General features: G+C 36.5%; 1 long non-coding RNA gene across 1 annotated transcript; it reads right to left on the bottom strand.

Annotated features, from left to right (window-relative positions):
• Positions 1-504: 504 nt before the first annotated feature.
• LOC113617795 (uncharacterized) lies at positions 505-17143 on the bottom strand. The gene is made up of 3 exons (XR_003431771.1): positions 17097-17143; positions 6403-6406; positions 505-581 (listed from the first exon to the last, which is right to left on the bottom strand). It is a non-coding gene; the product is annotated as an uncharacterized LOC113617795 (long non-coding RNA).
• Between the last annotated feature and the right edge of the window lie 10314 nt (positions 17144-27457).

Raw genomic sequence — 27457 nt, 5'->3', positions numbered from 1 at the left:
AATTATTTTTTCCATTTTTAATTATTTTCATTTTTAACTATATTTTTTTAATTTGATGAATATAACATTTACTTCATTTCTAGTTCTGTCAATTTTATTAGCTTTTGAATGATGGTACTTAATAGAGCAAGTCTTCCTTCACAATTGAAATTATATCTTTGATTTAATTTAGAGCTTTACAGTTCACGATGTATCTTTAGACATTATTCATTGATTAGCTCTAGTAGTTTTCTGGTAGCATCTCTAGGATTCTCTATGTATAGTATCATGTCATCTGCAAAAAGTGACAGCTTTACTTCTTCTTTTCCAATTTGGATTCCTTTTATTTCTTTTTCTGCTCTGAGTGTTGTGGCTAAAACTTCTAAAACTATGTTGAATAATAGTGGTGAGAATAGGCAACCTTGTCTTATTCCTGATCTTAGTGGAAATGGTTTCAATTTTTCACCACTGAGGACGAAGTTGGCTGTGGGTTTGTCATATATGGCCTTTATTATGTTGAGGAAAGTTCCCTCTTTGCCTACTTTCTGCAGGGTTTTTTTTTTTTATCATAAATGGGTGTTGAATTTTGTCGAAAGCTTTCTCTGCATCGATTGAGATGATCATATGGTTTTTCTCCGTCAATTTGTTAATATGGTGTATCACATTGATTGATTTGCATATAGTGAAGAATCCTTGCATTCCTGGAATAAACCCCACTTGATCATGGTGTATGATCCTCTTAATATGCTGTTGGATTCTGTTTGGTAGTATTTTGTTGAGGATTTTTGCATCTATGTTCATCAGTGATACTGGCCTGTAGTTTTCTTTTTTTGTGGCATGTTTGTCTGGTTTTGGTATCAGGGTGATGGTGGCCTCATAGAATGAGTTTGGGAATGTTCCTCCCGCTGCTATATTTTGGAAGAGTTTGAGAAGGATAGGCGTTAGCTCTTCTCTAAATGTTTGATAGAATTCGCCTGTGAAGCCATCTGGTCCTGGGCTTTTGTTTGTTGGAAGATTTTTAATCACAGTTTCCATTTCAGTGCTTGTGATTGGTCTGTTCATATTTTCTATTTCTTCCTGGTTCAGTCTTGGCAGGTTGTGCATTTCTAACAATTTGTCCATTTCTTCCAAGTTGTCCGTTTTATTGGCATAGAGTTGCTTTAGTAATCTCTCATGATCCTTTGTATTTCTGCAGTGTCATTTGTTACTTCTCCTTTTTCATTTCTAATTCTATTCATTTGAGTCTTCTCCGTTTTTTTTCTTGATGAGTGTGGCTAATGGTTTATCAATTTTATCTTCTCAAAGAACCAGCTTTTAGTTTTATTGATCTTTGCTATGGTTTCCTTCATTTCTTTTTCCTTTATTTCTGATATGCTCTTTATGATTTCTTTCCTTCTGCCAACTTTGGGGTGTTTTTTTGTTCTTCCTTCTCTAATTGCTTTAGGTGCAAGGTTAGGTTGTTTATTTGAGATGTTTCCTGTTTCTTAAGATAGGACTGTATTGCTATAAACTTCCCTCTTAGAACTGCTTTTGCTGCATCCCATAGGTTTTGGGTCATTGTTTCTCCATTGTCATTTGTTTCTAGGTATTTTTTTATTTTCTCTTTGACTTCTTCACTGATCACCTGGTTATTAAGTATTGTATTGTTTAGCCTCCATGTGTTTGCATTTTTTACAGATCTTTTCCTGTAATTGATATCTAGTCTCATAGCATTGTGGTCGGAAAAGATATTTGATACAATTTCAGTTTTCTTAAATTTACCAAGGCTTGGTTTGTGACCCAAGATATGATCTTTCCTGGAGAATGTTCCATGAGCACTTGAGAGGAATGTATATTCTGTTGTTTTTGGATGCAATGTCCTATAAATATCAATTAAGTCCATCTTGTTTAATGTATCATTTAAAGCTTGTGTTTTCTTATTTATTTTCATTTTGGATGATCTGTCCATTGGTGAAAGAGGGGTGTTGAAGTCCCCTACTATGTTGGTGTTACTGTCCATTTCCCCTTTTATGGCTGTTAGTATTTGCCTTATGTATCAAGGTGCTCCAATATTGGGTGCATAAATATTTACAATTGTTTTATCTTCTTCAATCAATCCCTTGATCATTATGTAGTGTCCTTCTTTGTCTCTCCTAATAGTCTTTAAAGTCTATTTTGTATGATATGAGAATTGCTACTCCAGGTTTCTTTTGATTTCCATTTGCATGGAATATCTTTTTCCATCCTCTCACTTTCAGTCTGTCCCTAGGTCTGAAGTGGGTCTCTTGTAGACAGCATATATATGGGTCTTTTTTTGGTATCCATTCAGCCAGTCTATGTCTTTTGGTGGGAGTGTTTAATCCATTTTCATTTAAGGTAATTATCGATATGTATGTTCCTATTACCATTTTCTTAATTGTTTTGGGTGTGTTATTGCAAGTCTTTTCCTTCTCTTGTGTTTCCTCCCTAGAAAATTTCCTTTAGCATTTGTTGTAAAGCTGGTTTGGTGGTGTTGAACTCTCTCAGCTTTTGCTTGTCTTTAAAGGTTTTAATTTCTCCATCGAATCTCAATGAGATCCTTGCTGCGTAGAGTAATCTTGGTTGTAGGTTTTTCTCCTTCATCACTTTAAATATGTCCTGCCACTACCTTCTGGCTTGCAGAGTTTCTGCTGAAAGATCAGCTGTTACCCTTATAGGGATTCCCTTGTGTGTTATTTGTTGTTTTTCCCTTGCTGCTTTTAATATGTTTTCTTTGTATTTAATTTTTGATTGTTGATTAATACGTGTCTTGTTATGTTTCTACTTTGATTTATCCTGTATGGACTCCCTGTGCTTCCTGCACTTCATTAACTATTTCGTTTCCCATATTAGGGAAGTTTTCCATTATAATCTCTTCAAATATTTTCTCAGTCCCTTTCTTTTTCTCTTCTTCTTCTGGGACCCCTATAATTCGAATGTTGGTGCTTTTAAGGTTGTCCCAGTGGTCTCTGAGACTGTCCTCAGTTCTTTTCATTCTTTTTTCTTTATTCTGCTCTGCAGTAGTTATTTCCACTATTTTATCTTCCATGTCACTTCTCCATTCTTCTGCCTCAGTTATTCTGCTATTGATCCCTTCTAGAGAATTTTTAATTTCATTTATTGTGTTGTTCATCATTGTTTGTTTGCTCTTTAATTCTTCTGGGTCCTTGTTGAACATTTATTTTATTTTCTGTATTTCCAAGATTTTGGATCATCTTTACTATCATTATTCTGAATTCTTTTTCAGGTGGACTGCCTATTTGCTCTTCATTTATTAGGTCTGGTGAGTTTTTACCTTGCTCCTTCATCTGCTGTGTGTTTTTCTGTCTTCTCATTTTGCTTATCTTACTGTGTTTGGGGTCTCTGTTTTGCAGGTGGCAGGTTCGTAGTTCCCATTGTTTTTGGTGTCTGTCCCCAGTGGCTAAAGTTGTGTTGTTTCAGTGGGTTGTGTAGGCTTCCTGGTGGAGGGGACTAGTGCCTGTGTTCTGGTGGATGAGGCTGGATCTTGTCTTTCTGGTGGGCAGGTCCACGTCTGGTAGTGTGTTTTGGGGTGTCTGTGGCCTTATTATGACTTTAGGCAGCCTCTCTGCTAATGGGTGGGGTTGTGTTCCTGTCTTGCTAGTTGTTTGGCATAGGGTGTCCAGCACTGTAGCTTGCTAGTTGTTGAGTGAAGCTGGGTCTTGGTGTTGAGACGGAGATCTCTGGGAGGTTTTTGCCATTTGATATTACATGGAGCTGGGAGGTCTCTTGTGGGCCAGTGTCCTGAAGTTGGCTCTCCTACCTCAGAAGCACAGCACTGACTCCTGGCTGGAGCACCAAGAGCCTGTCCTCCACATGGCTCAGAATAAAATGGAGAAAAAATAGAAAGAACAAAGAAAGAAAGAGAGAGAGAGAGAGGGAGGGAGGGAGGGAGGAAGGAAGGAAGGAAAGAAAGAAGGGATTAAATAAAATAATGTGAAATAAAATGGTTATTAAAATAGAAAATAAAAAAAATAAGAAAAAATTCTAAAAAGTAAAAAAAAAAAAAAAACAAAAAAACCGGACAGACAGAACCCTAGCACAAATGGTGAAAGCAAAGCTATACAGACAATCACACACAGTAGCATACACATACACACTCACAAAAAGAGAAAAAGGGGAAAAAATAATATATCTTTGCTCCCAAAATCCACCTTCACAATTTGGGGTGATTCATTGTCTATTCAGGTATTCCACAGATGCAGAGTACATCAAGTTGATTGTGGAGATTTAATCCTCTGCTCCTGAGGCTTCTGGGAGAGATTTCCCTTTCTCTTCCTTATTCGCACAGCTCCCGGGGCTCAGCTTTGGATGTGTCCCCGCCTCTGCGTTTAGGTCGCCTGAGGGCATCTGTTCTTCACTCAGACAGGACGGGGTTAAAGGAGCAGCTGATTTGGGGGCTCTGGCTCACTCAGGAGGGGGGAGGGAGGGGTACAGATGTGGGGCGAGCCTGCGGCGTCAGAGGCCAGCGTGACGTTGCACCAGCCTGAGGCACCATGTGTTCTCCGGGGGAAGTTGTCCCTGGATCACGGGACCCTGGCAGTGGCGCGTTGCACAGGCTACCAGGAGGGGAGGTGTGGAGAGTGACTTGGGCTTGCACACAGGCTTCTTGGTGGCGGCAGCAGCAGCCTTAGCATCTCATGCCCGTCTCTGGGGTCTGCGCTGTTAGTCGCGGCTCGCGCCCGTCCCTGGAGCTCCTTTAAGCGGGGCTCTGAATCCCCCTCCCCTCGCGCACCAGGAAACAAAGAGGGAAGAAAAAGGCTTTTGCCTCTTCGGCAGGTCCGGGCGTTTTCCCAGACGCACTCCCGGCCAGTCTTGGCGCACTAACCCCCTGCAGGCTGTGTTCATGCCACCAACCCCAGTCCTCTCCCTGCGCTCCGACCGAAGCCCAAGCCTCAGCTCCCAGCCCCGCCCACCCCGGTGGGTGAGCAGACAAGCCTGGTGAGTGCTGGTCGGCACCGATCCTCTGTGCGGGAATCTCCCCGCTTTGCCCTCCGCACCCCTGTTGCTGCGCTCTCCTCCACGGCTCCAAAGCTTTCCCCCTCCGCCACCCGCAGTCTCCGCCCACGAAGGGGCTCCTAGTGTGCGGAAAACTTTCCTCCTTCACAGCTCCCTCCCACTGGTGCAGGTACAGTCCGTATTCTTTTGGCTCTATTTTTTCTTTTTTCTTTTGCCCTACCCAGGTACGTGGGGAGTTTCTTCCCTTTTGAGAGGTCTGAGGTCTTCTGCTAGCGTTCAGTAGGTGTTCTATAGGAGTTGTTCCACATGTAGATGTATTTCTGATATATCTGTGGGGAGGAAGGTGATCTCCACGTCTTACTCTTCCGCCATCTTGAAGCTCCTTGGTCACAGACATTTCTAATTATGAACCTCTGTCAGTTCTCTCCTTCCTTGTAGCTGTATGCACCCGGGGGCCATAGACTGTTAGGGGCTATGTTTTTGAGCCTCCCTTCTAACATCAGACACTTGTATGACTAAGTCCAGGGAAATGAAATGTGATCAGAACAATTTGAGCAACTTCTGAATCATGGCGCTAACAGAAATGTGGGTGTACTATCTCTTTTTCACTTTTTCTCTTTTTTGGGGGGGCTATTATATTTTTTTACAATTAAAAAAAAAACTGCAAGCATATTTCTCAATGTTGAAAACTTTTCTAAGGGAAAGAAGTACCATCATGAAAGTGTACAGCATTGCGGGGCTCTTTTTTTTTTTAATTGAAGTATAGTTGATTTACAGTGTTGTGTTAATTTCTGCTGTACGACAGAGTGATTCGTTTATACATGTATATACATATACGTATATATGCATATATATACACACATTCTTTTTTATATTCTTTTCCATTATGGTTTATCACAGGATATTGAATATAGTTCCCTGTGCTCTACAGTAGGCACTTGTTTATTCAGTGCTCTTATTTGCTGCAAAGGCTTTGCTTTCAAATTCTAAAAGAATGAAAGCTTAGCATATCTCACTCTTACATTAGTTAACTCAGCAACACTGGAGAGGAGTGGACTCAACAGCGAGATTTTGCTGGAAAGAACATGAGGCTTTTAATAAAAACATGATGTGGAGGTGAAAAGTTGACTTTTAGTTGAAGAATGGGAAGCAACAGATTCATATCATTGCCCAAATTGTTAGTCTTTCAACTCTGCATGAAGTGGATATAGAGAGAGCTAAAAAATTCCCCAGCAAGCTTTGAACATGTTTATGTGCCAAAATCTATCATATATTTTGATTATTCTTTATTGGGCCTTTGCCCCCTCGAGAGATGTAAAGAGGGAAAAAAATGCCTTTGAATGCTAGATAGGTTTAGGTTCTATCTTTACCAAATGTAAGACACTGAAAAAATCACTTTACCAGTTCATTCCTTCCATCCCTAGATGTAATATAAATACATAGCATTACCTGACTAGGCACTTGTGAGTTTTCAATACACTGAAAAGCATCAGAAGTAATAAATAATAGGCACTCTTTGAGAGCAAGTTATATGCATTTTGATATCTGTATCATAAATATCCCAGCTCTAACATTAATACAAGGTAACTCAAATGTATAAGCTAAAATTTTCTATCAGCCACATTGAAAAATTATTTAAGAGCAAAATCAGTATAACACTTTCTGTAACCCATTAGACCTAAAAATCATCTCAACATGCAATCAATATGAAAATTATTAATAAGATATTTTATATTTTTATTTTATATATACCAAGGTTTTATAATCAGTTATGTACATTACATTTCTCAATCTGGATTGGCCACATGTTAAGTATGTAATAGTTGCTGTGACCAATGGCTACTGTATTGGACAGTGCAAATATATATGGTTTAACACAGAGTAGTTATTCAAGATCAAGATGTGTTTTCAATGAATAATTACCCAAGTTATAGATAAGGCAGAGGAGAGCAAGTTTGAAAATATCTCTCTTAGCCAGTACATTATTATACAGATTGTACATAATTGAAGTAGAATAAAACAATCTGCAATGTGTAGTTATTGATAATGTTTAAATGCTTTACTCTTTTGAACATGATCTTAATCAAAATGGATTTTACTGTGTACATTATTTACTATGTATAAATAGGCTTAAATGTCATTCTACTAGAGCATAAATGGGAGGATCAGATACTGAGTTTGAACTAATCAAACAATCATTTGAACTACTCAAATGATTTTCTTAAACCGCACAGGGTAACTATAAAACGGAGTCTTTTCAATAAATTCTGGACTATTTCTTTTAGTCTGTTAATTTCCATGATTTCTCTCATCTATTTTTATTTATTTACAGTAGGGACATATTGATGATAATACAAATTTGTAATCTTATTTATAGATTTTGGAATTCTCTAACTTAGATGAATATCCCTGAGGACAACATGCAACTTTAAAACATGCTTTAAGTGTTTGGTAAATGAAAGATTTCTTCCAACAGGCGTCTAAAAAATTGCTATTCCTGGCCCTAAACAATCCCAGATCAAATACAAAATGAACAGTAAAATGTATTCTCCAGAATTATCTATTATCCCTGAGAGGTTAAACATGGCAGAAAAATTCTTAAAATTTTTGAAAAATTATACTTATTCTGATGCTTTAATAAATACATTAAAACATAAAACACAAGTATGATATTTGTTATAATTATTTGAGGACTATTTCGTGAGAAGAATCAAAAGTCTAAATTAATCAACTGAAAAGATTAGAGTCAATAAGAGAACTCCATAAGCTAGGCTATATGAATAAAAATAGAAAATAAGTATATTTGCTATACACCCTCAAAATCAATTTAGAAAATACAAGAAAAATATTCTATTAACAAAAATTAGTGACAAAACATACATATCTAGGAATAGCTTTATTATGTCTTTATGATACCAGAAAAATGAATGTATATTTAATAAGAGGAGATTCAACATCCTGTTCTTAGATGGTACACTAAAAATTGCAAAGATTTTTAATTATTTTTTAATCATTTAAAATATTTAATTTATTTCAAAATGACTTAAAAATAATAGAGGTTTCTGAAGTTTCTTGGGAAAATAGCCAAGAATATATAAAAAATTTTAAGGGAGAAATTAATCTACTACATATTGAAAGTATTATAAAACTATAATAAATAGTATTCGTATCAGAATACCAAGAGACATCCCTGACACTTCATGATCCAACATATGGAAGAAGTATTCCATAGGTAATGCTAGAATAGATTAACAATGTTTTCAGATTATTTTTACTTTTGAGCATATTCTTTAAAGAGACCTTAGGTCAAGGTTTAATATGTAAAAGTAAAGGTAGCAGTAGAAGGCCAGGAGACCTGCTAATTGTTGCTGTATGTGTGTTTATTTTCTTTTGTCCCTACCAGTTCTGAAGCTACTTGGAAGAACACTTAGCTGTTAGAAAAGCACAGTAAAATAATTTCTGGACAAGATACTTGAGAAAGTTTTGGTCAATAAATTACTAATAGTCATGACACAATTAGAGGTTTGAAATTTACTTGCACTTCTGTGTTTGCTATTTTGTGTTATTGCATTTTACCCAGAGGAAAACATGACTCAGAGAACTGAAATTACATCTTTGCATTTAGTTTGTTACTTTAAAAAGAATAAATAAATGGAGACATTTTATCAGGTGCGTTTTTGTGCATCATTCAGGGAACATAATAAGATTTTCTCCATTTTTAATCTGTTAATCAGGTGAAATACACTGATTCTATCCACCCTCTGTTTCTGTAATAAACTCCACTGGTGATTATATATTCACTAGATCCAATTTGCTAATATCTATTTAATGAGTTTTATATCTATATCTGTGAGAGAAACTGGTCTTTCACTTTCTGCCCTTCTAATTCTCTTTTACATATTGATATAAATATTATTCCTCCTCATAAAATGAATTGGAAAGGGTTAATTATTTTTTGTCTCTCTTAATTTGTTGAATACTTCTATTCTTCCTTAAATGTTTGGAAGAGATTACTGATGAAACTCACGGATATTATGTTTTCTTTGTGAGAAGTTTCAAATAACATTTTCAGATCATTTAGTAAATAACAGAATATTCATAGTTTCTTTTAACTTCAGGAAGTTATATTTTGTTTAAGGAATTTTTCTATCAAAATCAAATTATCAATTTTTGTATAAAATTATTTGCAATATTTTTAAATTATTTCTTTAATGTTTGTGAAACCTGTAGTGATATCCCCTTTTGTATTTTGGTATTGATATTTTTGTTTTCTCTTTTTTTCTATCAGTTTTGCTAGGAATTAATTAATTTAAAAAATCTTTTCAGAGAAGGAGCTTTTAGTTTTCGTGTCCTTATTTATAATTGCATTGATTTTTGTTTTATATTTATTATATTCATCCTTTTACTTTCTTTAAATTTTGTCTCTTTTCATTTTAGCTTCCTTTGATAAAAGTTTAATCACTTATTTTTTTGGCCTTTCTTTAATATATGCATTTAAGGCTATACATTTCTCTCTAAGCACTGCATTATCTCTTTCATACAAGTCTTGATATGTCATATCTTAATTATAATTTAGTTCAAATTACTTCCCAACTTTTATTTTGATTTCATCTTTCATTGACTTGTTATGTAGAACTCTCTTATTCAAATTGCAGACTTTGGGGATTTTTCTAGTTATCTTAAAATTATTAAATACTAGTTATTAAATCCCCTTGTGATTAGGGACATATTACTCTCAGTGATTTCAATTATTTGAAATTTATTACAGGTTTCTTTATAGCCCAACATGTTAATATCAGGACAATTTCAAAATCATATTATCTCTGAATACAGATAGTTTTACTTCTTCCTTTCTAATCTGAGTGCCTTTTCTTTATTTCAATTACCTATTTTGGCTAGAACTCCCAGCACTATGATGAATGAGAGGGATGAGAACAGGTACCCTTTTCTTGTTCCTGATCAAGGAGGAAAACATTTAGTCTTATAGCATTAAATATGATGATAGCTGGGGTTTTTCCTAGGTAGAATTAGTGGGTTAAAGAAGTTCTCTTGTATTTCTAGTTTGCATATTTTTTTCATGAAAAGATAGTAGATTTTTGTCAAGTGCTTCAAATAAGGATCTATTGAGATGATCATGTTATTTGTCTTTTTAAATTATGTGATGCATTACATTAATTGATTTTCAGATGTTAAAGTAACCTTACATTCCTGAAGTAAACCCAATTGATCATGCTATATAATCCCTTTTGTATGTTGCTGAATTTAGTTAGTCTGAACCAATAAGTCTTTCAGCCTCTGCTGAAGGGCTATGGGTACATATGTTAGGATGAACCTTCATTGCTCTAGCAGTTTACAACTCTGCTTTAGCTTTCACTTCATGTTTCCACAGAGCCTCAAGATAAACCAAAAGTGAGAGATTAGGACCTTCTGATTCATTTCCTGGGCATGTTCAGAGCCCTGCATGTGCACATGTCTTTCTAGATAACCAGAAATATGTGACAAATATTTAAAGCTTCTGTGAACATCTTATTCCCTAGATTTTCCTTTCAGCCTCCTGTTTGCCACCAAATGGTATTGATACTTTAGGCAGCTGCAGTGTTGAACAATTGCTGCTGATTGTTTTTGGCAAATATCCTGGGGATAGCGCTGTTTGCCTTCAGTGAGCTCCCGGTCAGATTAAATAAAGACTAACTCTGAGAAGAGGGTTTTTTCAGGGAGCAGCCAGGCATGTCAAATAGTAGCAATTCTCTGGGAATGGGGCTTTTAGGGAGCTATAATTACCTATGTGTTAGGCCATATGGTCAATGGTCTAAGTCACTTATGCTCCTTTCTTGTTCTTTTGGCTTGCTGTGCCTCAGCATGCCCATCTTTTATTGATGTGTCTTCTACTTCACCAGTGCTGTGTCATGCTATAAACAGTCTGCTATTAAAATTATCCATTGAATTACTAATTTCATTTAATGTATTAATCATAATCATTGTAAGCTCCTTATCTTTCGCTCAATAAATAGAAGCTATTATTATGAAATAGCATTATGTTTAGAAATCAGAAGACCCATATTCTAGTGATTTTAGTGTAGATCCTGCATTTAGCAGTTGTTTCCTTGGGCAATAATAGTTATTTGAATTTCAGTTTTCTTACCAGTAAAATGGGAAAATAATTTCTGTCCTGCCCTTCCTTCTCATAGCACTGTCCAAAGGATATGAGAATGCTCTATAAGCCATTCAGTGCTAAGGAGATATGAAGAATTTCTAGTTGCCCAGTAGAATTTCTATTTGTCTAGCTTTCAAATCAGTCAAGTGTTTACACTTTAGGAGTGCTGGGAATAGGCTTGAGGGAGGCAAGTGACAAAACTGGAAAATGAAGCTTTTTAGCTAGACCCAAACTTACCAGATTTAAGGTTCATCTCTGCAATACTCTGTTTCCCTTACTTTCTTTTGAAGGGATCTGAATGACTCAAAATATTAATGCAAGGAGAAGCAACTGATTCCTGAGGACATGGGCTATCTTCCCAGGATACCTGATCCACTGTAGATGCTAAAAATTTAGCCTTTGATAGATTGAGAATGCATGGCCAGCATAATCCATGGGAAGAGGAATGCTTCTCTTCCAAATTGTGACGATGTAGCCTCAGTTCTCCATGACTCGGGAAGAGGCAGGTTGAATGGGAAAAAGGAAGTGAGGAGGAAGAAAACCTGAGGGAAATAGAATGATGCATGAAGAGGAAGAGAAACTCTTAGAAATGAGAAGAGGAAACACCACCCTCAAATTAAATTTGTTGGCATGAAAAGATGCTGGAGGGAAGGGGTGTTGGAGGGAAGGGATGCTGCCTCTGGACCAATCAAAAAACATTTGCTAATGAAGAAACTAAAGCAGAGGGGTAAAATGACTAACTCAGGGTTACTTATAAGAGCTGACGCTTTAGCAGTCACTGGTGATTTTCTATGGTGTTTAAAAAATAACAACAAAATCTTGATGTTATCTTTGACATCTCTCCCTCTGTCTCTCACACTCAAATTCATCCATAAACAACTTCTTTTGAACCTATTTTAAAATATATACAGAACCTGACCACCCCTCATCATCTGTACCACTACCATCCTAGGCAAGCCACCTTCATCTCTCTCCTGAATTAGTGAATGGTCTCATGCTTTCCCCTTGCCCCCCAGCAGAGTGATCTCTGTAAAAACTTTAGATCATATTACCTCTCTGTTCAACACATTCACTGGCTTCCCATCTTAGAGTAAAATTCAAAGAGCTAACCATCACCTAGGAAGCCCTGAATAAACCTACCTTCCCTATGCTTCTTTCATTTCATATCCCACCACTACCCCCCCGCCCACCGCATTCCATCCAGCCACAATATCTCTGATATTCCTTTGACAAAAGCAGCATGTTTCTACCTTGGGACCTTTGTACTTGGTGGTTCCCTCTGCCTGAAACACTCTTCCCTCAGATATCCACATGGCTCACTTCTCACTCCTTCAGGTCTACTCCAGGGTCAGCTTATCAGACCACCTTCCCAACCAGCTTCTTTAATTAGTGCACACACACTCAGCCCTCTAGTCCTCTACTTCAGCAGTCCCCAAACTTTTTGACACAAGGGACTGGTTTCGTGGAAGACCATTTTTCCATGGACTGACAGGGTGCGGGGGGAGGCGGATGGTTTTGGGATGATTCAAGTGCATTGCATTTATTGTGCATTTTATTTCTATTCTTATTACATTGTAATATAATAATGAAATAATTATACAACTCACCATAATTTAGAATCAGTGGGAACCCTGAGCTTGTTTTCTCTTGTATCTTAGTTTTTAATAATTTGGCAGGCACTGTATATAAAAGAAGTGTAGAGGCTGCAAATGGTGATATATTCATTACCAGAGAGGATTCTCCTTTTTCTGTTAGGTTTGGGGGTGGTCACCTCCATCCAATCTAGGATTAAGCTCATTCAGAGTAGGGTAAAATTTTCAGAAAATTTAGCTACTTTTGTTTAACCACATTACACCATAACTCTGTAGTCCTTCAAGACTTTTAATTGAGCGTCTCATGGGATTTTGCCTATACTGGAAGACTATGAGGATTTAATTCTTCCAAAGATAACTTTTCTAAGGTTTTCTCTTTAGCATCTGCCCGATAATGCTTCACAATTTGATAAGAGTCTTGAGAGAAATTTCCTCCTTGGTTTTGAGGGGTCCTCCATCCTCTGACCTTATCATACTAGCACACACCCAAGTCAAAATGTCTGTTGGTTTCTCTATCCTACAGCAGCTACCTTCTGCCACTGGACTTGAACCTCCATCTGGGCCCTAAATCAGAGCTTCTACATAGTATTTGCTGTACGTTTTGGTGTGAATTCATCACCCATTTCAGTATCTTAATCTCTGGCCTATTTTGCTTCTGCTTAGATCCAATTTATATCTGACAGGGGTAGGCCCTAAACTCCTAAGCAGTGAAAATCTAAGGGAGATCTCACTTTCCTTTTCAGAGCTTTCCTTCTAAGTCCTTACCCATGGCACTCAGCCTGACAATTCAGCCAGGGCTGTGTAGAGGAAACCAGGATTATATAATCAGTCCTCAAAATCTTCACATTTTGTCATTCCAGATCCTCATACCAGTTAAAAGCTCTGCAAGTTTTTCTTTCTCTAGCAACAGTCCACTGTCTGATCCTAAGCCTATGCCCCAAATTGGCAAATGCGTTCATACTAAAATGCAGCTGCTTATCCATCAGTTCACTTCTGAATGTTTATCTCCTCTGTGGAATTTTATTTCATCTAGTCTTCTTAGCTTCCACAGATCTCTAATGTCTTTATTTATTCATTTTTTTGACACACAATAAACTGAATTTATTTAAAGAGTAAAATTTGTTAAATTTTGACATAATGGATATACCCATGAAACTGTCACCACAATCAAGATAGTGAATATATCTCTATATAATCCTCATGCTTTTTTCTAATTCCTCCCTCTCTCTGCTTCCTGTCCCCCACCCCAGGAACCCTTAACCTACTTTCTGTATCACATGTCTTTAATTTATAATTTGTCTTTTTTGTTGTTATCAGTATTAAAAAAGATAAATCTTCCAAAGAAAAAAACTGCACAGCCACAGAAAAAACGTAAATGTCATACTCAGTTGAGAAAATGATAAATCTCATTATAAAAAGGAAAATGCAAATCAGTCAATAAGATATCATCCTTCATCCATTAAACTAGAAAGTAGAATAAAAAGGAAAGAATGTTTTCTGCTGTTACATGTCAGAATCTGTTGACATTTTCTTAAAAAATAACAAAGTAGTATGTTTTAAGAGGCTAAGTGTGTTCATACTCTTTAAATGAGTTTTTCTCTCTCTAAAATATGTGGGAGGCAATTTGATAAAAGTAAAAATTTTACAAGAATTATTATATAGTTAATTAAAATTGGGAAAAATTGACAAAAACCTCAGTGTACAAAAGAGTGTTTAAATAAGTTATGCACACTTATAAAGGATTATTATACTATTAAATTGGTGTTTTCACGATATTTGTAATGTCATGGAAAAATATTTGCAGCAAAATGTTTATTTTAAAACAGATTACATAATTACCCCAACAATAATTTCAGTAATAAAATGCAGTAGCTTTGTAAATCTAAAATCTACTGCCTGTAGAAAATAACGAGCTGTAAGTAAGCTCATATACTAAGTGTTTTCTTCTTTATCATGAGATTATGGATTATTCTTTATACTTTTTCTCTAATTTTTAAGTTTTCTACAATAAGTATGTGTTGCTCTTGAAATCTGAAAAAACAGGAGTTACATTAAAATGATTTGGAAGATTTTGATATAAATAAGTCTAGGATGTGTATAAAAGGCCAAATATATGTATTTATGTCTAATATCCTTTTTTAATTGACATAACATTGGTTTATAACATTATATAAGTTTCATGTGTGCAACATTTTATTTTGACTTCTGTATACACTACAGTGGCTCACCACCAAATGTTTAGTTTCCATCTGTCACCTTACAGTTGACTCCCTTTACCCATTTTGTCCTTCTCCCACACCCCTTCTTTTCTGGTAATCACTACTCTGCTCTCTGTACCTATATGTTTGTTTTTATTTGGTTTGGTTTGTTTGTTTGTTTATTTTGTTTGTTTTTATATTCCACATATGAGTGAAATCATACAGTATTTGTCTTTCCCCATCTGATTTATTTCACTTAGTGGAATATTCGCAATGTCCATCCATGTTGTAGCAAATGGCAACATTTCATCTTTTTTTATGGATGAGTAGTATTCCATCATTTATATCCATTCATCTGTCGATGGGCACTTAGATTGTTTCCATATCTTGGCTATTGTAAGTAATGCCGCAGTGTACATAGGGATGCATATATCTTTTCGAATTAGTGTTTTCATATTTTTCAAATAAATACCCAGAAGTAGAATATCTGGATCATAGGGTTGTTCTGTTTTTAATGTTTAAAGGAATCTCCTTGTTATTTTCCATACAGGCTGTACCAATTTACATTCCCACCAACAGTGTACGAGGATTCCCTTTTCTCCACATCCTCTCCGATACTTGTAATTCCTTGCCGTTTTTTTATAACAGCCATTCTAACAGGCATGAGGTGATATCTCATTGTGGTTTTGATTTTCATTTCCCTAGTAATTAGTGATATTGAACATCTTTTCATGTGCCTGTTGCCATCTGTATGTCTTCTTTGAAAAGAATCTCTATTCAGCTCCTCTGCCCATTTTTTAATCAGGTTGTTTTCTGTTGTTGTTGTTATGGATTTGTATGAGGTTTTTATACATTTTGGATATTACTCCCTTATCAGCTATATGATATGCAGTATCTTCTCCCATTCTGTAGGTTGTCTTTTCTTTTTGTTGATGGTCTCCTTTGCTGTACAGAAGCTTTTTAATTTGATGTAGTCCCATTTGTTTTATTTTCTTTGGTTTCCCTTGCCTGAGGAGACCTATCTGGAAAGATGTTAAGACTGATATCAAAGAGCATATGACCTGTGTTTTCCACTAGGAGTTTTATGGATTCACGTCTTACATTCAAGTCTTTACTCCGTTTTGAGTTGATTTTTTGTGTATGGTGTAAGATAGTGGTCTAGTGTCATTCTTTTGCATGTGCCTGTCCAGTTTTTTGGCAACATTTATTGAAGAGACTATTTCTCCATTGTATGTTCTTTGCTCCTATGTTTTAAATTCATTGTCCATAAAAGTGTGAGTTTAATTCTGGGCCCTCAATTCTGTTCCATTTATCTGTGTGTCTATTTTTTGCCTGTACCAAGATGTTTTGATTATTGTAGTTTTGTAGTGCATCTTGAAACCACAAAGTATGATACCTCCAGCTTTGTTCATTTTTCTCAGAATTGCTTTGGCTATTTGGGGTCTCCTGTGATTCACTATAAATTTTAATGTTTTTGTTGTTTTTCTGTGAAAAATGTCACTGGGATTTCAATAGGGATTGCACTGAATCTGTACATTGCTTTAGGTAATACAGACATTTTAACAATGTTAATTCATCAAGTCCATGAGCATAGAATATCTTTGCATTTCTTTGTTTCTTCTTCAATTTCTTTGAACAATATCTTATATAGGTTTCAGTGCATAGGTTTTTCACCTCCTTAGTTAATACAATTTACAGGTATTTTATTCTTTTGATGCAGCTGTAAATGGAATTGTTTTCTTAATTTCTCTTTCTCCTAGCTCATTGTTAGTGTATAGAAACACTATTTTGCATATTGATTTTGTATTCTGCAGCTTTACTGTATTTGTCTATTATTTCTAATAGTTTTCTGGTGGATTCTTTAGGTATTTCATATAAAAAATCATGTCACTTGCAAATAGTCACAATTATACTTCCCCCTTTTCAATTTGGATGCCTTTTATTTATTTTTCTTGCCTGATTGTTCTGGCGAGGACTTTCAATACTATGTTAAATAAGAGTGGTAAGCGTGGACATCCTTGTCTTAGCCCTGATCTTAGAGGAATAGCTTTCATTTTTTCACCCTTGATTTTGATGTTAGCTGTGACTTTATATGTGGCCTTTATTATGTTGAGGTACATTCCTTCTTTGCCCATTCTATTGACGGTTATTGTTTTGAATCATAAATGGGTATTCAATCTTGTCAAATGCTTTTCCCACATCTATTGAGATGATCATATGGTTTTTTTATCCTTCATTTTTTTAATGTGGTGAATCATGTTGATTAATTTGTGGATGTTGAACCACGCTTGCATCTTGGAATAAATCCTATTTGATCATGGTGTATGATCCTTTTAATGTATGGTTGTATTTGGTTTGCTAACATTTTGTTGAGAATTTTTGCGTCTATGTTCATCATAGATATTGGCCTGTAATTTTCAAGGTGTGTCTGTCTGGTTTTGGTATCAGGGTAATTTTGGCCTCATGAAATGAGGGAGGAAGCACTCCCTCCTCTTCAATTTTTTTGGAAGAGTTTAAGAAGCATAGGTATTCAATCTTCTTTGAATGTTTGGTAGAATTCACCTGTGAAGCTGCTGGGTCCTGGACTTTTGTTTTGGGGAGGTTTTATTTTTTTACATTTTTATTTCTGTTATTTTTTTAACGTCTTTATTAGAGTATAATTGCTTTACAATGGTGGGTCAGTTTCTGCTGTATAACAAAGTGAATCGGCTATACATTTACATACATCCCCATATCTCCTCCCTCTTGCATCTCCCTGCCACCCTCCCTATCCCAACCTCTAGGTGGTCACAAAGCACCGAGCTGATCTCCCTGTGCTATGCAGCTGCTTCCCACTAGCTATCTATTTTACATTTAGTAGTGTATATATGTCCATGCCACTCACTCACTTCATCCCAGCTTACCCTTCCCCTCCCGTGTTCTCATGTCCATTCTCTAAGTCTATGTCTTTCTTCCTGTCCTGCCACTAGGTTCTTCAGAACCATTTTTTTTTTGATTCCATATATATGTGTTAGCATATGGTATTTGTTTTTCTCTTTCTGACTTACTTCACTCTGTATGACAGTCTCTAGGTCCATCCACCTCACTACAAATAACTCAGTTTCATTTCCTTTTATGGTTGAGTAATATTCCATTGTATATATGTGCCACATCTTCTTTACCCATTCATCTGTTGATGGACGCTAGGCTGCTTCCATGTCCTGGCTATTGTAAATAGAGCTGCAATGAACATTGTGGTACATGACTCTTTTTGAATTATGGTGTTCTCAGGGTATATGCCCAGTAGTTGGATTGCTGGGTCATATGGTAATTCTATTTCTAGTTTTTTAAGTAACGTCCACACTGTTCTCCATAGTGGCTGTATCAATTTACATTCCCACCAACAGTGCAAGAGGGTTCCCTTTTCCAGACACCTTCTCCAGCATTTATTGTTAGTAGATTTTTTGATGATAGCCATTCTGACTGGTGTGAGGTGACACCTCATTGTAGTTATGATTCTGTTAGCTACTATTTTGTTGAGGAGTTTTGCATCTATGTTCATCAGTGATATTGGCCTGTAGTTTTCTTTTTTTGTGGCATGTTTGTCTGGTTTTGGTATCAGGGTGATGGTGGCCTCATAGAATGAGTTTGGGAGTGTTCCTCCTGCTGCTATATTTTGGAAGAGTTTGAGAAGGATAGGTGTTAGCTCTTCTCTAAATGTTTGATAGAATTCACCTGTGAAGCCATCTGGTCCTGGGCTTTTGTTTGTTGGAAGATTTTTAATCACAGTCTCAATTTCAGTGCTTGTGATTGGTCTGTTTATATTTTCTATTTCTTCCTGGTTCAGTCTTGGAAGGTTGTGCTTTCCTAAGAATTTGTCCATTTCTTCCAGGCTGTCCATTTTATTGGCATAGAGTTGCTGGTAGTAATCTCTCATGATCCTTTGTATTTCTGCAGTGTCAGTTGTTACTTCTCCTTTTTCCTTTCTAATTCTATTCATTTGAGTCTTCTCCCTTTTTTTCTTGATGAGTCTGGCTAATGGTTTATCAATTTTATCTTCTTAAAGGACCAGCTTTTGGCTTTATTGATCTTTGCTTTAGTTACCTTAATTTCTTTTTCATTTATTTCTGATCTGATCTTTATTATTTCTTTCCTTCTGCTGACTTTGGGATTTTTCTGTTCTTCTTTCTCTAATTGCATTAGGTGTAAATTCAGATTGTTTATTTGAGGTGTTTCTTGTTTCTTGAGGTAGGATTCTATTGCTATAAACTTCCCTCTTAGAACTGCTTTTGCTGCATCCCATAGGTTTTGGGTCGTCGTGTTTTCATTGTCATTTGTTTCTAGGTATTTTTTGATTTTGTCTTTGATTTCTTCAGTGATCTCTTGGTTATTTAGTAGTATATTGTTTAGCCTCCATGTGTTTGTATTTTTTACAGATTTTTCCCTGTAATTTATATCTAGTCTCATAGCATTGTGATCAGAAAAGATAATTGATATGATTTCAATTTTCTTAAATTTACCAAGGCTTGATTTGTGACCCAAGATATGATCTTTCCTGGAGAATGTTCCATGAGCACTTGAGAAGAAAGTGTATTCTGTTGTTTTTGGATGGAATGTCCTATAAATATCAGTTAAGTCCATCTTGTTTAATGTATCACTCAAAGCTTGTGTTTCCTTATTTATTTTCATTTTGGATGATCTGTCTTTTGGTGAAACTGGGGTGTTAAAGTCCCTTACTATGATTGCATTACTGTTGATTTCCCCTTTTATGGCTGTTAGCATTTGCCTTGTTTATTGAGGTGCTCTTATGTTGGGTGCATAAATATTTACAATTGTTGTATCTTCTTCTTGGATGGATCCCTTGAGCATTATGTAGTGTCCTTCTTTATCTCTTGTAATAGTCTTTATTTTAAAGTCTATTTTGTCTGATATGAGAATGGCTACTCCAGCTTTCTTTTGATTTCCATTTGCATGGAATATCTTTTTCCATCCCCTCACTTTCAGTCTGTATGTGCCCCTAGGTCTGAAGTGGGTCTCTTTTAGACAGCATATAAATGGGTCTTGTTTTTGTATCCATTCAGCCAGACTATGTCTTTTGGTGGGAGCATTCAATCCATTTATATTTAAGGCAGTTATCGATATGTATGTTCCTATTACCATTTTCTTTATTGTTTTGGGTGTGTTATTGTAGGTCTTTTCCTTCTCTTGTGTTTCCTGCCTAGAGAAGTTCCTTTAGCATTTGTTGTAAAGCTGGTTTGGTGGTGCTGAATTCTCTTACCTTTTCCTTGTCTGTAAACATTTTAATTCCTCCATCGAATCTGAATGAGATCCTTGCTGGGTAGAGGAATCTTGCTTGTAGGTTGTTCCCTTTCATCACTTTACATATGTCCTGCCACTCCTTTCTGGCTTGCAGAGTTTCTGCTGAAAGATCAGCTGTTAACCTTATGGGGATTCCCTTGTATGTTATTTGTTGTTTTTCCCTTGCTGCTTTAAATATTTTTCTTTGTATTTAATTTTTGATAGTTTGATTAATATGTGTCTTGGTGTGTTTCTCCTTGGATTTATCCTGTATGGGATTCCTTGTGCCTCCTGGGCTTGATTGACTATTTCCTTCCCATATTATGGAAGTTTTCAACTATAATCTTCAAATATTTTCTCAGTCCCTTTTTTTCTCTCTTCTTCTGGGACCACTATAATTCAAATATTGGTGCACTTAATGTTGTCCCAGATGTCTCTGAGATTGTTCTAATTCTTTTCATTCTTTTTTCTTTATTCTGCTCTGGTAATTACTTTCACTATTTTATCTTCCAGGTCACTTATCTGTTCTTCTGCCTCAGTTATTCTGCTATTGATTCCTTCTAGAAAATTTTTAATTTCATTTATTTTCTTGTTCATCATTGTTTGTTTGCTCTTTAGTTCTTCTAGGTCCTTGCTAAACGTTTCTTTTATTTTCTCCATTCTGTTTCCAAGATTTTGGATCATCTTTACTATCACTACTCTGAATTCTTTTTCAGGTAGACTGCCTATTTTCTCTTCACTTTTTTGGTCTGGTGGTTTTTTATCTTGCTCCTTCATCTGCTGTTTATTTCTCTATCTTCTCATTTTGCTTAACTTACTGTGTTCGTTATCTCCATTTCACAGCCTGCAGGTTTGTAGTACCCATTGTTTTTGATGTCTGCTCCCAGTGGGTAAGGTTGGTTCAGTGGGTTGTGTAGGCTTCCTGGTGGAGGGGACTGGTGCCTGTGTTCTGGTCGATAAGGTTGGATCTTGTCTTTCTGGTGGGCAGTACCATGTCCGGTGGTGTGTTTTGGGATGTCTGTGAATTTATTATGATTTTAGGCAGCCTCTCTACTAATGGGTGGGTTTGTGTTCCTGTCTTGCTAGTTGTTTGGCATAGGGTGTCCAGCTCTGTAGCTTACTGGTCGTTGAGTTGATCTGGGTCTTAGCTTTGAGATGGAGATCTCTGCAAGAGCATTCATTATTTAATATTACATGGGGCCTGGTGGTCTCTGGTGGACCAATGTTCTGAACTTGACTCTCCCACCTCAGAAGCTCAGGCCTGACTGGCCAGAGCACGAAGACCCTGTCAGTCACACGGCTCTGAAGAAAAGGGAAAGCAAGAAGGAAAGAAAGAAAGAAGGAAAGAAGGAAGGAAGGAAAGAAAGGAAGAAAGAATGAAGGAAGGAAAGAATGAAAGAAGGAAGGAAAGAAAGGAAGGAAGAAAGGATAGAAGGAAGTAGGGAAGAAAGAAAGAAAAAAGAACGAGAGAAATAAATAAAATATAGTTATTAAAATACAAAAAATTATTAAAAATAAAAAAGTAATAAAAAAAAAAGAGAGGGGCTTCCCTGGTGGTGCAGTGGTTGGGGGTCCGCCTACCAATGCAGGGGACATGGGTTCTTGCCCCGGTCCGGGAAGATCCCGTATGCCGCGGAGCGGCTGGGTCCGTGAGCCATGGCCACTGAGCCTGCATATCTGGAGCCTGTGTTCCACGCAACAGGAGAGGCCACAACAGTGAGAGGCCCACGTACCGCAAAAAAAAAAAAAAGAAAGAAGAGAGCAACTAAACCAAAAAACAAATCCACTAATGATCACAAGTGCTAAAAACTATACTAAAAACAAACAAACAAAAAAAACGGACAGTGAGAACCCTAGGACAAATGGCAAAAGCAAAGCTATACAGAAAAATCACACAAAGAAGCATACACATACACACTCACAAAAAGAGGGAAAGGAAAAAAAATGTATATATATATAATAAAAAAGGAAGAGAGCAACCAAATCAATAAACAAATCTACCAATGATAATAAGCTCTAAATACTAAACTAAGATAAACACAAAACCAGAAAAAAATTAGATGTAGAAAGCAAACCCCAAGTCTACAGTTGCTCACAAAGACTACGGCCTCAATTTTGGGATGATTCATTGTCTATTCATGTATTCCACAGATACAGGGTACATCAAGTTGATTGTGGAGATGTAATCCGCTGCTCCTGAGGCTGCTGGGAGAGATTTCCCTTTCTCTTCTTTGTTCGCACAGCTCCTGGGGTTCAGCTTTGGATTTGGCCCTGCCTCTGTGTGTATGTCTCCTGAGGGCATCTGTTCCCCACCCAGACAGGACGGGGTTACAGTAGCAGCTGATTAGGGGGCTCTGGCTCACTCAGACTGGGGGGAGGGAGGGGTGTGGAATGCAGGGCGAGCCTGAGGCGGCAGAGGCTGGCATAACATTGCACCAGACTAAGACACGCCATGTGTTCTCCTGGGGACATTGTTCCTGGATCATGGGACCCTGGCAGTGGCCAGCTGCACAGGCTCCCTGGAGGGGAGGTATGGATAGTGACCTGTGCTTGCACACAGGATTCTTGGTGGCAGCAGCAGCAGCCTTAACGTTTCATGCTGGTCTCTGGTGTCCACGCTGATAGCCGTGGCTTGTGCCCATCTCTGGAGCTTGTTTAGGTGGTGCTCTGAATCCCCTCTTGCACCCCAAAACAATCGTCTCTTACCTCTTCAGCAGGTCCAGGGCTTTATCCAAACTCCCTTTGGGGAAGTTTTAGATTACAGTTTTAATCTCCTTACTAGTGATCATTCTGTTCATATTTTCTATTTCTTTATGATTCAGTCTTGGAAAGATGTATGATTCTAAAAATATATCCATTTCTTTTGGTTGTCCAATTTGTTGTGAATAGCTGTTCATAATGTTCTCTTATAATTCATTGTATTTCTCTGATATACACTGTAATTTCTCCTCTTTTGTTTCTGATTTTATTTTTCTGAGCTTTCTCTCATTTTTTTGGAAGTCTAGCTAAAGGTCTGTCAATTTTGTTTATCTTTTCAAACAATCAGCTCTTAGTTTTATTGATCTCTTCTATTGTCTTCTTAGTCTCTATTTTATTTATTTTCACTCTGATTATTATTGTGTCCTTTCTACTATAGGTTTCACTTCTTCTTTTTCTAGTTCCTTTAGGTGTAAGTTTAGATTGCTTATTTGATATTTTTCTTGTTTCTTGAGATGGAATTGTATTGCTGTAAACTCCCCTCTTAGTACTGCTTTTAATGCATTCCATTGATTTGGGTATGTCATATTTTCATTTCTCTTCAGGTATTTTTTAAATTTCTCTGTTGATTTCATCACTGATCTGACAGTTGTTCAGTAGCATGTTGGTTAGTCTCCATATATTTGTGATTTTTCCAGCTTTCTTCTTGTAGTTGATTTCTGGTTTCATACATTTGTGGTTGGAAAAGATGTTTGATATGCTTTCAATCTTTTTAAATTTATTGAGACTAGTTTTGTGTCACAACATATGGTCTTTCCTTGAAAATGTTTCATGTGTACTTGAGAAGTATATGTATTCTGCTGCTTTTGGATGAAATGCTCTATATCAGTCTATTAAGTTCATCTGGTCTAATGTTTTATCTAAGGCTGCTCTTTCCTTGTCGACTTTCTGTCTGGATGATCTGTCCATTGATATCAGTGGGGTTATTAAAGTCCCCTTTTTTTATTTGTGTGCTGTCAATTTCTCCTTGTAAGTCTGTTAATACTTGATTTATATATCTTGGTGTTCCTATATTAGATGCATATATATTAACTGTTAATGTCTTCTTGATGAATTGTCCCTTTTATATAATGTTCATCTTTGTCTCATGTTACATTTTTGGTTTGAAGGATATTTTTTCTGATATAACTACACCCACTTTCTGTTAGCTGTCATTTTCTTGGAGTATCATCTTCTCTCTCTTCATTTTGAGCCCATGTTTGTCTCTAGGGCTGAGATAAGTCTCCTGGAAGTAGCACATAGTTGGGTCTTGCATTTTAACCCATCCAGCCACTCTGTATCTTGTGATTGGTGAATTCAGTTCATTTACAGTTAGGGTAATTATTGATAGATGAGGGCTTTGTATTGCCATTTTGTCTTTTGCCTGCTGGTTTCCCTATATCTCCATTGTTTCTTATTCCTTGTGTTTCTATCTGCCATTTTAGTTTGGTGGTTTTTTATGTTGTTTTTCTATTTCCTCTTTTTTATGTTTCATGTCTCTGCCCTAGATTTATGTTTTGTGGTTACCATGAGCTTTGTATAAAATGTCTCATAAATAACATAGTCCTTTTTCTGCTGATAGCATCATATCTTCATTTACACATATGGGTTCCATCCTTTTCCTCTTCACCTTTTATGTTTTTGTTGTCACAAATAATCCCATTTTACATTGTGAGTTTGCTACCAAATTCTCATAGCTATTGTTATGTTTCCTGTTGTTTCTCCTTTATGCTATAATTAAGTATTGAACCTATTCTGATCAGAGCTGCAATTTTCTGATTTCATTTATCATCTTACTCAGTTTGTGTACTGTACTTTTGCCTTTCATTTCAAGTAGAATAGCTCCTTTCAACATTTCTTGTAAGGCAGGTCTAGTGGTGATGAACTCCCTCAGCTTGTTTGTCTGGGAAAGCCTTTGTTTCTTCTTCATATCTTAAATATAACTTTTCTGGATGAAGTTCTTATTTTTCAATATTTTGAGCATGTCATTCTATTTTCTCCTGGCCAGTAGGATTTCTGGCGATAAATCTGCTGATAGCTTAATGGGGGTTCATTTGTAGGTTACCATCCTGTTTTCCCTGGCTGTCTTTAAAATTCTTTCTTTGCCATTGAGTTTTGATAGTTTTCATACAGTGTGCCTTGGAGAAGGTCTCTTTGTGTTGAGGCAATTAACTGTCCTTTTAGCTTCTTGGACTTATATATCCAGTTCCTTCCCCAGGTTTGTGATGTTCTCAGCTCTTATTTATTTAAATGAACTTTGTGCTCCCTTCTCCTTCTCTTCTCCTTCTGGGATGCCACTTACCTTTATGTTGCCCTTCCTAATGAAGTCTTGAGATAAGACTTGTATAAGAACTAGTTCTTGTAGAATTCCTTCATTTAAAACAAATTAGTTCTCTCTACTTTTCTACCTCTTTTATTTCTAGATTTCTATCTTCGATCTCACTAGTTCTCTCTTCCATATTACGTACTCTAATACTTTCTAATGCATTCTTCATATCATTTTTTGAGTTCTTCAGCTCCAGACTTTGTGTGGTTCTTTTTCAGAGTTTCAGTGTCTTTGGTAAAGTATTCCCTCTGTTCATGAATTTTATTGCTGAGCTCATTGAACTTCCCTTCTGATTTTTCTTGTAGCTCATTGAGTTTCTTCATGACAGCTATTTGAGTTATATTGAAATATTCCATGACTTTTAGTTTCTGGAGGTTTGTCATTTTCTTTTTGTGATGCCATGTCACCATGGTTTTTTGTGGTGATTTATGTGTTGTTCCTCTGCCAGAGCATTTAAAATAGAGAATGCTTTTCTTCTTTAGGTGAAGCTCTTTTTTTTGCTTGATTCTAATAATTCAACAGATTAGTAATTAGAGGACGTTATTTTGTTTTTCAGTAGGTGATGGTATAGCATTAGCTTTTGGTTTCTCTTACCTGGCCCGTGTCCAGCAATATTTGAGAATTGGCAGTTTCCACCCTCCATTGCCTCTGCCAGAGACATTGCCAAGTGCCTTTGTTGTCAGTGCTTGTGCCTCTCGGGTCACTGCTGTTGTTGGCATCACTGCCTGGGGCACCAGGATGGTGGGTGCCTCTATCACATCTGGATTTGGATTCACAGGTACCACCCCTGTGGGAGGTTGGGCTGGAGTCACATGCCCTGCCTCCTCTGCTACTATTGGGTTCTCTGGGGCTGCAAGCTCAGCTGCTGTGGCTTGGGGGCCAGGATTATAGGCACTGCCTCAGTTGTTCTCCAGACTTTACCTCCTCTATGTCTTCCAGTCCACCCACCTTTAGATATACAAATGTGGGGAACTCTCTGGCTTCCCGGTGTGTTGGGTAGAGGAACCTTCATTGAGTTGTGGGTGTTTTACTGGTTGTGGATTGAAAGGGAGAAACAAAGTGAAGGATTAATGCTGCTATCATGCTGATATTACCTTTGGTCTAATACCTTTTGTAGGGATCTTAGAGCTAAAAAAAAATATGCAACTGACAGAAATGAGATATATTTTTAATATCATATACAGATTTTTATTTCTATAATAGTTATTATTTTGGTTTTGGTTAAACTTAATTATGAAAACTTCCTCTCAAAAGAACCCACCTACTCTAGTACAACATTTTTTTAAAAAATATTTAGAAACTGATACCATTCTGTTTATGAACCTTGAATCCTGCCCCCTGAGTTCCCTATTACCTGCTTCAGGCAATTCCTGAGAAACCTCCCAGGCAAATTTACCATCTGTGAGGACAGAATGACTAATACTAGTTTAGAGAAGCATTTTAGAGAGAGAAGTTTAGTAAATGTTTCATTTATTTATGATCTAGCTCTACTAGTTCGAACTATTCTGACTCTGTCCAATAATATTGTATGAAGGTAGTAGAAAGCTAAAAGTTATGGGTTGCATTTAGACAGTTGAAAAACCAAATATTTCTAATAAAATGACTCAGAGTATGTTATATTTTAATAGTTATAATATAAAAATATTTCTAAATATGCACACAGATTTTTCCATAGTGTTTAAATTTGTGATGGTAATAAAAAAGAAAGTAATTTAAGCCCTAAAATATTAACATGTTTGCAATATTATTAGATGCAGATAATAAAAGTAGGAGCTACCCTTCATTGAAAGATTACCCAGTACAAGGTTCTGTGCTAAACACTTTACACATGTTTTTTATACAATCCTAATCTCAATAATATGAGGTAGATACAAATGACCATTCACCATTAATGACTATTCCCATTTTGTAAGTGAGAACATTAAATTTAAAAAAAATAGAGTAAAAAAACAAGTAATAGATGACCAAGTTGGAATTTGGCTACAAATATAAGAGTTGGCACTCTTAACCCTATGCTTTCTATCCCATCCTAAAATTTAAAAGTACAGCTTTTCTCTTCTTTTCAGATACATTTTTTAATGTAAAAAAATCAATCATTTTCCTTATCTTTGTACTGCCTGTTTTTATTGGGATTTTAGCATGAAACAGATGGTACACTTAAGTTAGGATAATTCAAAGAGAGCTTTAAAAGGGGACTATTTCTAAGTGTGGGCAGAACGTA

Source organism: Aethalodelphis obliquidens, unplaced genomic scaffold (genome assembly GCF_003676395.1).
Source record: "Aethalodelphis obliquidens isolate GAN/ISIS:26980383/991018 unplaced genomic scaffold, ASM367639v1 scaffold5, whole genome shotgun sequence".
In the NCBI taxonomy this organism is placed as follows: domain Eukaryota; kingdom Metazoa; phylum Chordata; class Mammalia; order Artiodactyla; family Delphinidae; genus Aethalodelphis; species Aethalodelphis obliquidens.
Note: the sequence above shows the minus strand (reverse complement) of the source record. Positions and strands in the feature narration are given on the sequence as shown.